Source organism: Pinus tabuliformis, chromosome 7 (genome assembly GCF_031772625.1).
Source record: "Pinus tabuliformis cultivar Carrire ecotype Pingquan chromosome 7, CPIR1, whole genome shotgun sequence".
NCBI classification, from domain to species: Eukaryota; Viridiplantae; Streptophyta; class Pinopsida; order Pinales; family Pinaceae; genus Pinus; species Pinus tabuliformis.
In genome coordinates, this window is record NC_142293.1 from 679,490,011 (window position 1) to 679,505,056 (window position 15,046).

Below are 15,046 nucleotides of genomic sequence, written 5' to 3' on the forward strand. Positions count from 1 at the left end.
TTATCGAGGTTACCAAATGTAGATGCCCTATGTTGGTATGCAAAGACCTATTGCTCAGGCAATTCCATCATATCCTGGGTATGCTCAACTTGACCCGAATCGACAGCTGCCATTTGTAGCAACTTTAGAATTAACAGATTTAAATCGGCTCACTAATGATCCAATCTTATATGCACCTTAGTGGCCAGTGATTCTGCATAAGTTACCTTCTAACATTCCGAAATTCAATGCAAATCCCGAAGAAGACCCATCAAATCATGTTATGACCTTTCATTTGTGGTGTTCATCAAACTCCTTAAATGATGATTCGGTTAGACTCCATCTTTTCCAAAGAACACTTATTGGTCTGGCTGCTAAATGGTATATTGAGTTACCAATAGCTTCTTTCGACAACTTTACGACTTTAGCCACCCTATTTTTGACCCACTTCCAGTTACCCATCAGATACGAGACTGGAACAGAACTCCTAACCAAATTTAAATAGACTACTACTACCCATATATCAGATCATATTCATGAGTGGCGGTGTCATCGTCGAATGGTTAAGACATATGTTCCTGATCAGCTTTTGGCTGAGTGGTTCATAAAATCCTTGTTGCCATCAATCACCGAGGATGTGGAAAAAGGTGGAGTTGTCATAGAAGAGCAAGTAATTTCTCGTGCCCAATACTTGGATTTGATTTACACACAATCTGGCATGCTCTACGACAAAATTCCCAATGCACCCCGACCAGCTTTCACTGTTCCTCCTCCTCCATAATCGAGTAAGGACTCTCATGCCGATGATGGTGTGATCGGTTCTTCGAGCACGCAAATGGTAGGAAGACCATCTGGTCAAACTCTTGCCATTACCAATCAAACTACCAATGCATCAAAAAACACTCTTGCTTCTGAAGTTAATGCCGTGTCATTTGACAAAGGCAAAAATCAAAAGCAACCAGGAGGCAAGAAAAAGGGGAAAAATAAGAAGAAAAAAGATAATTCCCCTCAAGAGAAATCATCTAATTCCTCTACTTCGGCAAGGAAACCTCATTATCCATGTCTAATCTGTAATGATGAGCATTTTACAAGAGATTGTCCACACCGCTCAGAGGTCTCTAAACTTTTAAAGACTTCAAACACATCTACAATGTTGATTGATCCGTTTCCAAACCTGGAGACACATTTGGTTGCGACAGACCATGCTTCCACATCCCAAGTACTCATGTTATCCACCACAAAGCCAAAAGATGAAGTTTGGTGTCAATGAGAAACAAAGATTATGGAAATCCACCGTCATTGTCGAATAATCAGGCCAATGATCAACCTAATCCTTCGACTTCGACTTCATCTAAAAATATTCCACCTATTGTACCAGAATTGACAATAAAACCACCAAAGGGAGCTGTGCATAAATCGACATTTAACCCTCAGGTTCGAGCAGCTCAAAACTATAACATAGTGGAAGATATTGTTCAATCACCTTCTGCTATGTTGACACTCAAGGTGTTACAAAATTGTCCCTCTCAGAAGCAGGCTTTACTGTTAGCAATTCGCGGAATAAACCCTACGGATTCCAATCTTGCGGTTTTTAACCATGCGGGATATACACCACAATTACCGGCGCAGTTAGCTTTCCTAATTCAAGTAAAAGCTCTTAATAAGAATGTTCACCGAACTATTATTGATCCCCTACTTGCATTATGTCAATGAGTTGCTGGAAAACACTTGGTTCTCCGCTATTGTCACAATCACGTTAAAAGCTTTTGATGGACGAACATATACTCCTTGTGGGATTTTGAGTAACCTGCAAATCGAACTAGGGGGAAAATAATGACTGTTGAAGTTGAGGTAGTTAATGGACCCCTCGATTACAACATTTTACTGGGAAGGGCATGGGTATATGCTATGGCTGCGGTGGTTTCCACGTACTTTCGTACTGTTGAATTCCCTCATAAGTGTGGAATCACAGTCATCGATCAGCTAGCCTTCTTTGCAAATAGTTCACAAGCTACAAGAAGCATTCTGTTGGTACACAGACCCCCACTATCACTTCAAAGTGTTGGAGTAGGTCTCTTTAAAGATCCTTCCCTAATGGGTACTTTTACACTACTGTCACCATCTGATTTGGCGGAAGTGGCAAGAGTAGAGACTTGCAACAGGATTTCCTCCACCTCATCTGATCTAAGGAGGATTACCAACAAGTTTGAAGTCGATAGTAGTATTGAGATAATGCCGCTAAGCCCCATTGAATTGGCATAGCAATCAATTTTTCGGGCTTGTACGGAAAACACAAATCCACATTCACCAATTGTATGGGTAGATCGTTTGTTAGAATATGGTACTTCTTTGGATCATTTCTCACGTATACATTCTACGGATGAAGGAATCATCCAATCAATGATGATAGGAGAAGAACCTTGGGAAGATTATCATCATCATTCCCATCTTCCAGATAACATCGAAGATTATTCAAACAAATTAAACCACCCTTCAGTTGTTGATTTTCTTTCGAATTCAGTTTTCATAGACACAGTAGAATCTGAGCGAAACCTGTCAAATATTGAAGAAACAATTTCTATTAATATTTCGACCAAACCTAATGTTGTAGAGAACATTCATGTCAGTAAATCTTTTTCTCCATCAGAACTCGATAGTTACCGTACTCCCTTTCATGAATTTAGAGATATATTTGCATGGTCTTGTGAGGAGATGTCGAGCATTGACTCTAGTATTGTTGAACACTAAATCAAAATGTACCCTGATGTCAAGTCAATTCGACAACAACTTTGACCTGTTCATCCAAAGAAAGCCGTTGCAATTAAGGCAGAAGTTGAAAAACTCTTGCGAGCTAGTTTCATTTACCTTATACCTCTTACTGATTGGGTTTCCAACCTTGTTCCTGTCATGAAGAAACAAGGGACAATTTGAGAGTGTGTCGATTATAGGGATGTAAATTAGGCATGTCCAAAGGACAATTATCCTACTCCTTTTATTGACCAGATTATTGACGAATGTGCCGAATGCGAAATATTCTCATTTATGGATGGTTTTTTCCGACTACAATCAAATCAATATCCGCCCATAGGACCAATTGAAAACAACTTTTATTTGTCCATGGGGCACATTCGCCTATAGGAAACTCCCATTTGGTTTGAAGAATGTAGGGGCCACATTTCAAAGGGCAAAGAACTATGCCTTCCATGACATCAAGCACATTGTTCAACCTTACGTTGACGATTTACATGCTCATTCATGAAAGCAGACTGATCACCTGCAACATTTGAGAGCAATATTTTTACGGTGCCGACACTACAAGATACGACTCAATCCACACAAATGTGTGTTTTGTGTTGGTTTTGGTTGATTGCTTGGATTTGTAGTGTTTAGAGGGGGGATTTGACTCAATCCATTAAAGGTTAAGGCAATTCTTGATTTGCCTCCACCTTCAAATATTTTACAGTTATAGAGACTTCAAGGGAAAGCAAAATTTCTGAGGAGGTTCATTCCTAATTACGCTAAGATGGCTAAAGGTTTTACGCATCTTTTGAAAAAGGAGATACCCTTCCATTGGGATCAAGTTGCGCAAGCTTCCTTGGATGCTCTTAAAGATACCTTGATTAAAGCTTCATTAATGTATTCTCCAAATTATCAAAATGACGATTACCTATATCTCGCCACTACAGATACAACCATTGGCATGGTTTTAGTCTAGGAAGAAAATGGGATTGAACATCCGATTTATTACTTGAGCCGTAATCTCAACGATACAGAAAGTAAGTACTCTTATGTCGAAAAACTAGCTTTGGCAGCTGTGCAAGCTGTTCAAAGATTTTGCCATTACATCCTGCTATAGAAAACAACTATCATTTCGGATTGCAACCCTATGACATATATCTTGTCACATCAATTGTTGGGGGGAAATACTCAAAATGGATAGTCATTTTGCAGGAATTTGATTTGGAATTCATCAAGTCCAAATCAAAGAAATCTCTAGTTTTCGCAGAGTTACTTTGCGACCTTCCCTTGACCTCCATTGATTCAACATTTGAACCATCGATTTTGTATGAGTCTCTGTTTTTAATATCATCATCTGACACGTGGTATGGAGATATACTGATCTATCTCCAGACCCAAACTTTTCGGCCTGATACCTCTCACTCGCAACAACGACATATTCGATACCAAGCCAAAGCTTATCTGATCATTGGCGACACTCTTTACCATCGTGGTATCGATATGATTTTACGGAGGTGCCTCAAACATGAGGAAGTTGAGAAAGCATTGAATGATTTCCATTCAGGTGCTTGTGGTGGACACTTATTTAGATATGCAACCGTGCAGAGAATTCTCCGTGCTGGTTACTTCTGGCCAACTATATTCAAAGATTGTATTATTGCTGTTAGAAGCTGTCACGCATGCTAGATATATGACCGAAAAACTAGATTACCACCTACACCATTGCATCTAGTCATTGTTGTTGGCCCATTCGCCAAATGGGGCATTGACTTTATGACATGTAACCCCACCTCTGCGGGGGGCATGGGTATATTATAGTTATCGTTGACTATTTTACCAAATGGGCCGAGGTGATGCCAACGTTGAACAACAGTGGTGAAACGGCTGCGCTTTTCTTTTTTAACCATGTGGTTGCTCGGTTTGGTGTACCATAAGCCATAGCTACAGATCATGGGTCACATTTTCGCAATCACATGATGGTTGAGTTAACTGCTAAGTTAGGACTGTCACATGATAGTTCTACCCCTTATTACCCGCAAGCGAATGGACAAGTTGAGGCCATCAACAAAGTATTGAAGCGAATGTTGCAGAGAATGATAGGGGTTCATAAGCGAAATTGGCACTTAATCATGTACTCTACCTTGTGGGCATATCGAACCTCAGTGAGAAATGCAACTAGATTCACACCCTTTCAGTTGGTGTATGGTTTGGAAGCAATCTTACTGATACAATGCGAAATTTCATTGCTCAAACTCGTGATTGACCTGTTGCCCGACACTTCTGAAGAAGAAGTGTGTTTCTTGGAATTAATCCATCTGGATGAAACCTGTCGTGATGCTACATTGGCTAATGAAGCGCATAAGAAACGTAGTAAGGCGCAATATGATATAAATGTCAAGCCTTGTATCTTCTTAGAAGGAGACCTGGTCTTGCTCTACGATCAGGAAGCAGATAAACTTGGAGCAGGGAAATTCGAACCAATGTGGATGGGTCCTTATATTGTCAAGCATTGTCGCAGCCCCTAAAAGGGTTGTACCTCAAACGTTACTATGCTTGATTAAGTGTAGTAAAACTCACTGTATATATGCTTTCATTGCATGTGTGTGTGTGTGTATGTATCTTTTAGAGATTTTATCTGGTTAGTAATCCGCTTTGCATTTGTTGCAAATGCCAGTCTTTGGAACCTTTTGTTGGTTACGCCAATGGTGCTAGTCGTAGTACGCAGAACTTGTCTTCTGCAGCATGGGTTATTTTCGCTCCAAGCGACGAGTTAGTGATTTTTCAAGGGATTTGTATCGGTTGATCGACGAACAACATCGCTAAGTATAGCGCATTGATTGAACTACTCTCTGATGCTATTTCACTTGGCATTCGCCGAATCATCATTAGGATGGACTCACAACTCATTGTACTACAACTGACAAACATTTATACTATCCGAAATCCAACAATTTTTGTATGTTCCTTAGAGTTCGTATTTTGGAAAGACATTTTGAACACATTCAATATCAACATATTTCCATAAATCTCAACACATTAACTGATTCTCTAGCGAATTATGTGTTAAATGAACATTTGCGACACATGTAAAAGTAATATTTTCAATTCACATCATCAATTGAATAGGATTGCATATAACCATAGAAAACTCTGAAAGTAAAATAGATAGGTGTTTTAAAAGTTTTTACAAAATTTGTGTCCAAGACACGTTTGGTCATCTGACCCAAAAAACTCAAAATGCATGCAAAATATCCTATGTAGATATAGTGGTGCTCATGGTAACAAGTCATAGCCTATGTTATCATGCATAAAAGCCTCGCCCAGCAGCTAAGAACACCAATAGTGTGGCGCTGCAGCCTCATAGGTAACTCCTCGATCCGGACATTTAGAATACCAAGGGTTAATCCCTCTATGTGATCCTGCAACTCTACTAAGGTCTCGACCAAATCCAAGTCCTGGAGAACTACTCTCCCAATGTTTCTCCATGTTGGCCCACCTGCAACCTGTTGGTGCCCCGCAGGTTGAACAATACCCACATCTGCATGCATAAGAGTGATTTTAGTTTAGTCTTGGAAACATTAAAAACACAAAAACATGTAGAAACTTGAAAAATCAAAAAACACTTTGGTCAAGCTACTTACCCATAGCACCCCATTGTGGTCCAACTGGTAGAATCAAATTTGGATCTCCACGGAAATCCATCCATGAGTATGGATGCTCCTCGATGACAAGGTGTTGTCGCTCGAGCCAACTAAGAAATGCAGTGGAAAAAATGATTGTTGACTGACCCGCTTGTCGAGCCATCAATTCGACCCACCTCTGCATACGTGGATCTCTAGGACCAACGACACCCGGTGATACATGTTGTGGTTGCATCAATGGGATTCTCTCTAAGGTAAAAGAAATTGAGATCGAACCATAGCAAAAATTCTTCGTCTTACCACTTTTTACCTTCGTTAGTTGTTCTTTCAGTGAGGAAAGCACAGCCTCACACCAGTTGAAAACTTTTGGCTCTGGACACTCCAGTGCATACTGCATATAAGATCTGTTCGTTGAATGTAGTGTCACACTGCCAGCCAATTTTGTGAGTATGAAGAGGTCCATTCTCAAAAGAAAATCACCTACATCCCTGATGTTTATTCTCCCATCCTTGCTAGGCTGTGTACCTGGCCGACAAAAATTTCTAATATAATCTCTCACCGATTCACCTCCACGGGCAAATCCAGAAAGTGAGATGGGGGCACCTTGCCTCGACAGTCCGGTAAGAAAGTAAATATCATCAATGGCAATAGGGACCATCTTGTCCCTAATGTGAAAAGTTTGATCTGTCAGATCCCATGCATGAACAAGGAACTGCAGTAGTTCTATTTGTTGCCTCATTCTAGACAACTTGAAGTGACTAACTCGCAGTTTTTGAGGGCCTCAACTATACCCGGATTGTTAGGGAAAACCATATCTTGTTCTTCGTGCTCTCTTTCTTGCCACGTAATTGACATTATGATCCGATGAAAGCTTGAAACACAATCAAAATCTTAATTAGGATCCTTTCCATGCAAAAAACAGGACAAATTTTGGAGCAAACAGCTAAATTAAACTTGGGAAACTCGCCCAGCACAGCCCAAGCACAGAGATAGTGCGTTGTAGAGCATGCAGGCTTCTATCTGGGTGCTCTTCAACACAGTTTTCGATGTGAAAGCCTGCGTTGATCCCAGAGTGAAAAAATGAAACCCTAGGGACCCCAAAAAACCCTAAAACTTGCATGAAATGACAAAATAAAGAAGACAGGTTTAGCTCCTACCTGGTCTGGACGGCTCGAGAAATGGTCCGCAGAATCTCTCGCAATCAGCTGGTGAAGATCGAGGTAAAAAACTAGCTCAGAGCATTAAACTGAATGGTGAGTTCCAAATGGTAAAAATGTCATGGTAAAAGCTTGTTTTATGTGTATTTCATGTTCATTAATCAAGTAAACATTAGTATTTACCTATTTTTGCTTATGAAATAGGTATTTTTAATCCATTTGGTGCTGTTTTGAGCAGGTTTTGCAACTGACTTACAAAATTCGACGTGCTCAATTGTAAATTGTACCTTTGACCACAAAGCACACTTTTATCTCTTTTTCGAGCTCCGTTAAAAATGAAAAAGGAACCCCCTTGGAGTCCTCTTTAAGCTCTTTTCAAACTCTCTAAACATGAAAAGATTGTCAAGCACTTGTCCTTTCCAACTTGTTAACGGATTGGAAATGATATCTCTCTTGTATTATTTTACGTTTTTTCGGGCTTGAGAGATTAATTTACGAAAAAGAACTTGTGGAGTTTCCTTTTCGTCCCTTTTCAAAATCTTTAAACATGAAAAGGACCAAGTTATCTTTGTTGTTAAACTTGTTAAAACATCAAATAACGACAAACTTCTCGAGCATTACAAGACCGAGTTTCACCTTCACTAGACTTGTTAAAACATCAAATAGTGATGGATTCACCCGAAGCGTGGAATTATACAACAAGCATATGTTATCCTCCTCAAGCTTAATAAAAATAAAGAGGTACTGGTCAACAATGACTGGGGAAAATGGAAAAAAGGGGAAAACCACTTTATGGTAGCAGGTATCTCTTGAACATGACACTTTCACTCCATCATCGTGACTATTTGGGTTGGGTTATTAGCTTGATGGTTGGTCTATCATACCATCCATCACGTTGTTTTGGGTCAATGCTACCAATTCATTTTAGTGTCGCCGACATGTTCAAGAGAAGTCATTCAATCAAAATTCATCCTTTTCAATACCATAAACCCTCACTTTCATGACAACCATTCCTGAACCTTGTGTCCTCAATCAAATTCCATCTTTAAAATCACTACACTCGTTTCGTGTCGTTGATGTGGGACACATCAAGGCCCTTCTGTGACGAGTCGCTTCTTGTCGACAACAGCACATTATCCAAGAAGTTAACTTAGAAACACCCTTCCAATACCTTGAGGCTTGCATGCATCAATGGCAATTTTCTCACTTCCGGTGATAGGTTGACATCAATGGCCTTTGACCGAAAGACTTTGTATGGTGTTCGACATCAAAACATCTATTCACACCATGCAGAATGTGTTGCAGTACCTTGAGGATCATTATCATTATCGGTGATTTCTCTCGCATCTGTTAACAGCTTACATCATTGGCTGGTAATCAAATGGTGTCTTCCCATGTTCGACTTCAGATCACATATTCACATGGTTAGACTCGTACTTGAGCAAACGATTGAACGAGATAGAAGACCCTGGATCTAGTTTCATCCATCCGGGCTGCGATTTCAGGAGTACTAAATCATATGTACAATGGCTTTACATTGATAGTCATTCCGATCATGGGTCTATATATGTAGACCACTGTTTATGTACATGTAATGAAATTTTATAAGCTGAGCATGGTTATGCCTTCTGTTTGGTCAATTTAGAGTGTCCTAAATTGCTATATTAATTGTCAATCTGGGAGTCGTAAACTGTTGAAGTGTGGCGCACTATATGTGCAAGATAACCTATTTCTTACTTTTTGTCGTTTTTTATTTTTTTATTTGTTTTGGGGGTTTTTTTATCTTCGTTTGTCTCCTAATGAGAGATGAAAATTCTAAAAGACAAGTATGGATATAAATATTCAAGGCAATTATGTCCTTTATAATGATTTCCAAAACTTCAAACTCAGAAGGTCTTAGAACATGCAATGATGAAATCAATTCCTAAAAGAAAATAAAAATGTGCCACTATTCTAATCAAACAAATAGTGAACTATTGATCATGAAACCATTATCCCTGCTGTTGTCTAAATACAAGAGAAATGAATTAAGCTACTGTACTCAAAGAAATCCAAAAATTGCAAGTAAAGTAAAGCTAAAATCAAATTACATCAATTCATATTCTGACCCCTCACCAGTTAGTCTCGCTATGGCTTTCGGAGGTAATCATAAACAACTTGAGCAATCTGATATCTATTTGCAGAAAAGTAAACTTAAAATCAAATCACATCAATTCATAGTCTGACCCCTCGCCAGTTAGTCTCGCTATGGCTTTCGGAGGTAATCATAAACAACTTGAGCAATCTGATATCTATTTGCAGAAAAGTAAACTTAAAATCAAATCACATCAATTCATAGTCTGACCCCTCGCCAGTTAGTCTCGCTATGGCTTTCGGAGGTAATCATCAACAACTTGAGCAATCTGATATCTAATTTGCAGAAAAATAAAACTAATATCAAATTACACACTCATACTTCAATCCCTCACCATTAGTCTCGCTATGGCTTTCGGAGGTAACTGACAATGATATGAGTAATTTAATATCTAAGCTAACTAATAAAGCCAATGAACAAAACTGAAATAAACAAAACAGAGCTGGAATTAAAAGCTAAGAAAAGTAAGTCAGCAGAAAGACAAGACTGATTCCATGTCATTAGTCATTGTGAAAACTATATGCAAATGCCTGGGCTGCCTACTGTAATCTGGAACAAATACACTGATCAACGTTAACAACAATGTAAAGCATGTAAAATTATGGACAAAAATAAAACGTTAGTACCATAAGAAATGCAATATATACAAGTGAATAACTATGGCATAATGAACGTAAAGAAACACAGCATGAAACTGTACAGCAATAAACAAAACCTCGGCGTGTGCAGGGGCCCTCTGCACAACCTCGGGCAACAGCTATCAACCATGAATTATGCTCAGAAACAGAGTCTTCTCATATATTCAGAACGCAGTCATAACAACGAAACAGTGTCATGGCACAGTGGGCTCTTTAACAGTCAACAATACAATAAAAAAACTAACTATTATGCGTATGGAAACGCATTATTTATAACAGAAGGCTACATAACTGATTTCCTAAAAACTGCGCTGACAGAGGACACGTGAACGACAATGTCCATGGATCTAGCATCATGGCTTCCATGATGATTAAATCTATTTAGGGTGGCTGTTGGATTTGCCTTATGGAGCAGTCCACATGTGTCGATATGTCCCCAAAGATCTAGGAACGGCCATTGAAGTCTTCATGTGTTTGAAAACAGAGTCCTATTGCTGTAGGACTCCTATATTTGACCACCGCTTAACCACCTTTGACCACGGCCTTCTTTAATGAATTCGACTGAGCCAGTAGGACTCGATCCATGTCCACGTCACTTTCAACTTTCCCGTGTGGCTCGATTTGCCTGAAGACACCTGCAATATAGAGTTAAAAAAAAAAGGCTGCGGAAAGTTGGACTGGCTGTGGAAAGTGACAAGATCCCGCAGCTTATGAGCAAAAATCTAGTTCAAACAACAAACACAAAACATAGTTAGAAAACCACTTTATGTGCTCTTTTAAACTCAATATGCAATGATGTTGATAGCTTATGAGGTCCAGGTGGATGGAAAAAGTTTAGGAAAATGTGTAGGAAAAGTGTGGTTTCGGGGCTCAACACCTTCCCTCAGCGATTCATGTAAAAATCAAATATCATGATATATGTATTGTAATTGATGTAGGCCACCTTCCACTTCAATACCTCCTCATCACATCGTAAAGCATTTCATTCAACATTGGCATTTTTCCAACTTCATGATTTAGGGGGAAGTTGTTGAAGATTCACTTGGGCACATCAATCCCATCATTTAGATTAGTGTTTTAGGGCTCATCAAACCCTAATTTTAGTTGCTACATGCCCTAAACAAGTCACCCCTTTGAATGCCTCCTTTCCAGACAGTTTCATGACTTGAAGACATCCAGAAATAGCCTCTAGAGGGACCAGCGCAAGTAAGCCCTTGTAAGGGTGCGCTGCAAAGCAGTTGAGTCCATTGCCAGGGTGCTTTGCAGAGCACTTAGGCTTCCTTTCCCCTGCGTTGGGCGAGATTGAGCAAAATTCACATAGGGTTTGGGGAATATTCTTATATTTTGAAGTCATCTAGAAGGTTCCCTCACTTATCAACTCCTATGAGCTCGAAAATGGATGAGGAATGAGTTAAGGTGCATCCTATCCCCTCATCCCTTCCTCCATGGAACTAATTCTAAGTATGGAAGGCCATTCAATGCCACAATTTATGACAAAACCTCCTTCATCTTCCTATAAATTGACCACTCATCTTAGTGATCAGGGGTTGGATTATGTTTAATTGTAAGGAGATAATGTTGTTATGAGATTTGGCTTTGAAGCAAGTATTGTAATGCTACAATGTGATGTGGATGGGATCCAAGCTGGAGGAATGGCTTTGAATCAGACACCAATGGTTGTAATTCCTTCTTCTATTCAATAAAGTGTTTGAACCTTTCTCCCATATGTTTGTATTATTTCATAATGCTTATATGTGTGAATTGTATCTGATTCCTTTGACTTATATTCAATAGATCATGTGCTTTGATCGATTCTTTGTTTTCTGTTGTGTTTACAGGTACTTCCCAAGCGTATTAAGTACGGGTAGAAGTGAAAGGATCGATACAAGGGAGACAAGAGGAAAGCGGAACTACAAGTAGGTCTACTCATCTTCTCATCTTATCTGTTGCTTATAGGAAAAGACTAAAACACTTTAAACTGTTGTTCTAGATACAACTACTTATCTAGGGAATTAGTATTTATCCGTAGATACCAAATTCTCCAAAACAGAGAGGAATCCCATCTTTTGGAATTTTTGTATGAGAATATGATCATCTCATCAGATGTTTAAGGCTTTTATAAACCGATGAAAAACAAGAGAAGTGTCAGCTGCATAACTCTCCCAACAACGGTATAACTGAAAAAAGGGGGGTGAAATTCGCTCCAAACACAGGCGGCTTAATGAAATTCATTTTGATCTTAGAAAACGCACACTTTACTTACCTGCAATTGAAATGGATGGAAAAATAGATATTGAATTTAGAATTTTGGTGAGATTTGAGGCTTCGAAACAAGAAAGGGCATTAGAACCCCTCATGTCATATGTGGACTTGATAGAACACTTGATCGACAAATCCAACAATGTTTAAGTGCCGAGAAAAGGCGGCATAATATACAACGACTTGAGCACATATAATGAAGTTGCCAATGTCCTCAGCTGCCCTGACTCGGAAGCATACATAACCTCTTTAGGCCAATTCTTGGCACAAATGCCTTCCCACAACACCTCCTTTTCGGCGGCACTTCCAGTGGTGGCTCACATAGGTAGCGATCGCTAGAGACTTAGAATCCAAATGCTTCAACACCTCAAACAACATGTCCTTGGAATAAGACTTAATGGAACCACCGTCGTGTTCTTCCCGCCTCATTTTCTTCACCTTAATCTCCTGCCCTTGATGAATCCAAGGAAGAGGAAGGCGCTGGTTGTGCGTCAACTGCAACTGACTCTGCGCAAGGCAAATGCGAGCCAAATAAGGTTGTACTCAACAATAGTGTTAATTCCCCGCCTCCAAAGGTGGTCATACTCGGTGGATCAGGAGAAATCAGACTTATAAAAAGTTTACACATGTTAATTTTAATAGGAGAAAACAACGAAAATAGAGTGAGGGGATTGGTTGGGCTAAACAGTGTTTGACCAACCAACTTCATAAAGAAAATGCCTTTCGGCGTAATAAACATAAGATGTAAAATATACAAATATCTCCTTGCCCATCTTGTGATCGTCTTTGTTGCAGAAGTTGCTCTACCTAAAGTATGGCTTCCGGCACTGATTCACCCACCTCTATCTTTTCTGCCTTTAATTCATTCGGCGCTAGCTCCCGGACCCGTGTCACAGTGGGCTTCTTTTGGATCAGCCCATCCCATGCTTTGAATAGACCACATGTTCCTCTTAAAACCATATTTACAGACCCATCATGCCCTTTAAACCTTTGTCCTGCACTATCGATGCCTTAACGTGGTGGGTGATATGTATTACAGTGTACATTGCAGTCTTTGAGGCATGGGCCTTTTTCCTCTAAAAAAGACGAAACGGGCACTTTTGATTTCCCCCTTAGCCCCCCTTTTTTATAGCCCTTTGTGTGGCTTTCCTCATATGACCAGGGGCTTAACCCTCAGGCGCTAAGGCCTTCAGACCCGTGTCTGGGATCCTTTTCCTTTGTATCGCAAAATCCCACATATCGGCTCTTTACTGTGATTTTGCCTTAAGCTTCTTCCCCAGACACTTGTGATTGTCGATCTGCGAGATCGGGCCCACCTAAGACATCATAATTGCACTGCAGGAGAGAGGTACCCTTTACCTTTTCCATAGCGCGGGACGACAGTCCGGACACGAAATCCTCCTAAGTAAAAATCACTAAACATATCGCATCTGGGAGGTTTTCCCGCATATCACAATCGTAGGCCTCTTTACCTTTAGCTTCTCCCCTTAATGACTATGACCAACAATCTACGGGGTGACATCATCACTGCCACGTGTCACCCTGTGGGTGGTGACACATGGCACCCATAATTTGCCCCATTCCACCCCTGGAAATGCTGAAACTGGGTGACACTTATCCCCCGTATGACCACGTCACCCTTCGTACTACCACGTGGAGGAGAGAGAAAGGGGCAACTCACCTTGGTTTTTCCATGCTTTCCTTTGTTAACTTTTTTTATCCCTCCCCCGAGATTTCACATTATATCGCAAGATCAGCCCCCACAAGTTTGGGAGTTTTCTGTAACTGCGGGAATGTTGTGACAACCGATTTGCGGGATGCGGGATTCAGGATTGCCCTCATACTTAGCTATTTTCTTGGTTTTCGAGGCTTTCCAAGGCAATCTTCAACAAGCTCTAACTTCTGATCCATGATTCCTTTTTTAGACTTCCATATACCATTAGAAAGCTCTTTCTGAGCACTAGGCACCAGAGGGGATCTGATCAAGCTCTAAGATATTATGTGGCCTGGGAAAGTGGCTCCAAACTTCACTGCTCTTAGGCAACCTTGACCAATTGAAGCCCGCAATGCAGTGAGTGACAAGAGGTTGATGGAAGTATGATGTAGGGAGTTGCATAGCAAGAGAAATTGCCACAGAATCTTTAAGAAGGCTCGGGTTGAGCTTTCCTTCGGAACCATGGCGATTGATTCATGGTGTTTGTTGCTAGTCTTGTGCTTTTGGTCTTTTGTGATTTGTTGAGCTTGATTTGTGGTTTGTTTATGTATGGTGAAAGCCCTTGCCACTTTGTTTGTGGTGTTGTATTATTATTGGTTTCCATGGTTTTCTTTTACTTGCTTCTTGGTTGTTTCTTGTCTTGTCTTTTATGTTTTGAGTCTTGGGAGTTTTTTAGGAAAGAGGAAAGCTGATGGAGCTTGGGAGAGCTATGTGGTACCCAAAAGGTAATGTAAGATTCATATGAAGCTTTGTGCATGAGTAATTGCAGCGGAAGGTAAGACTAT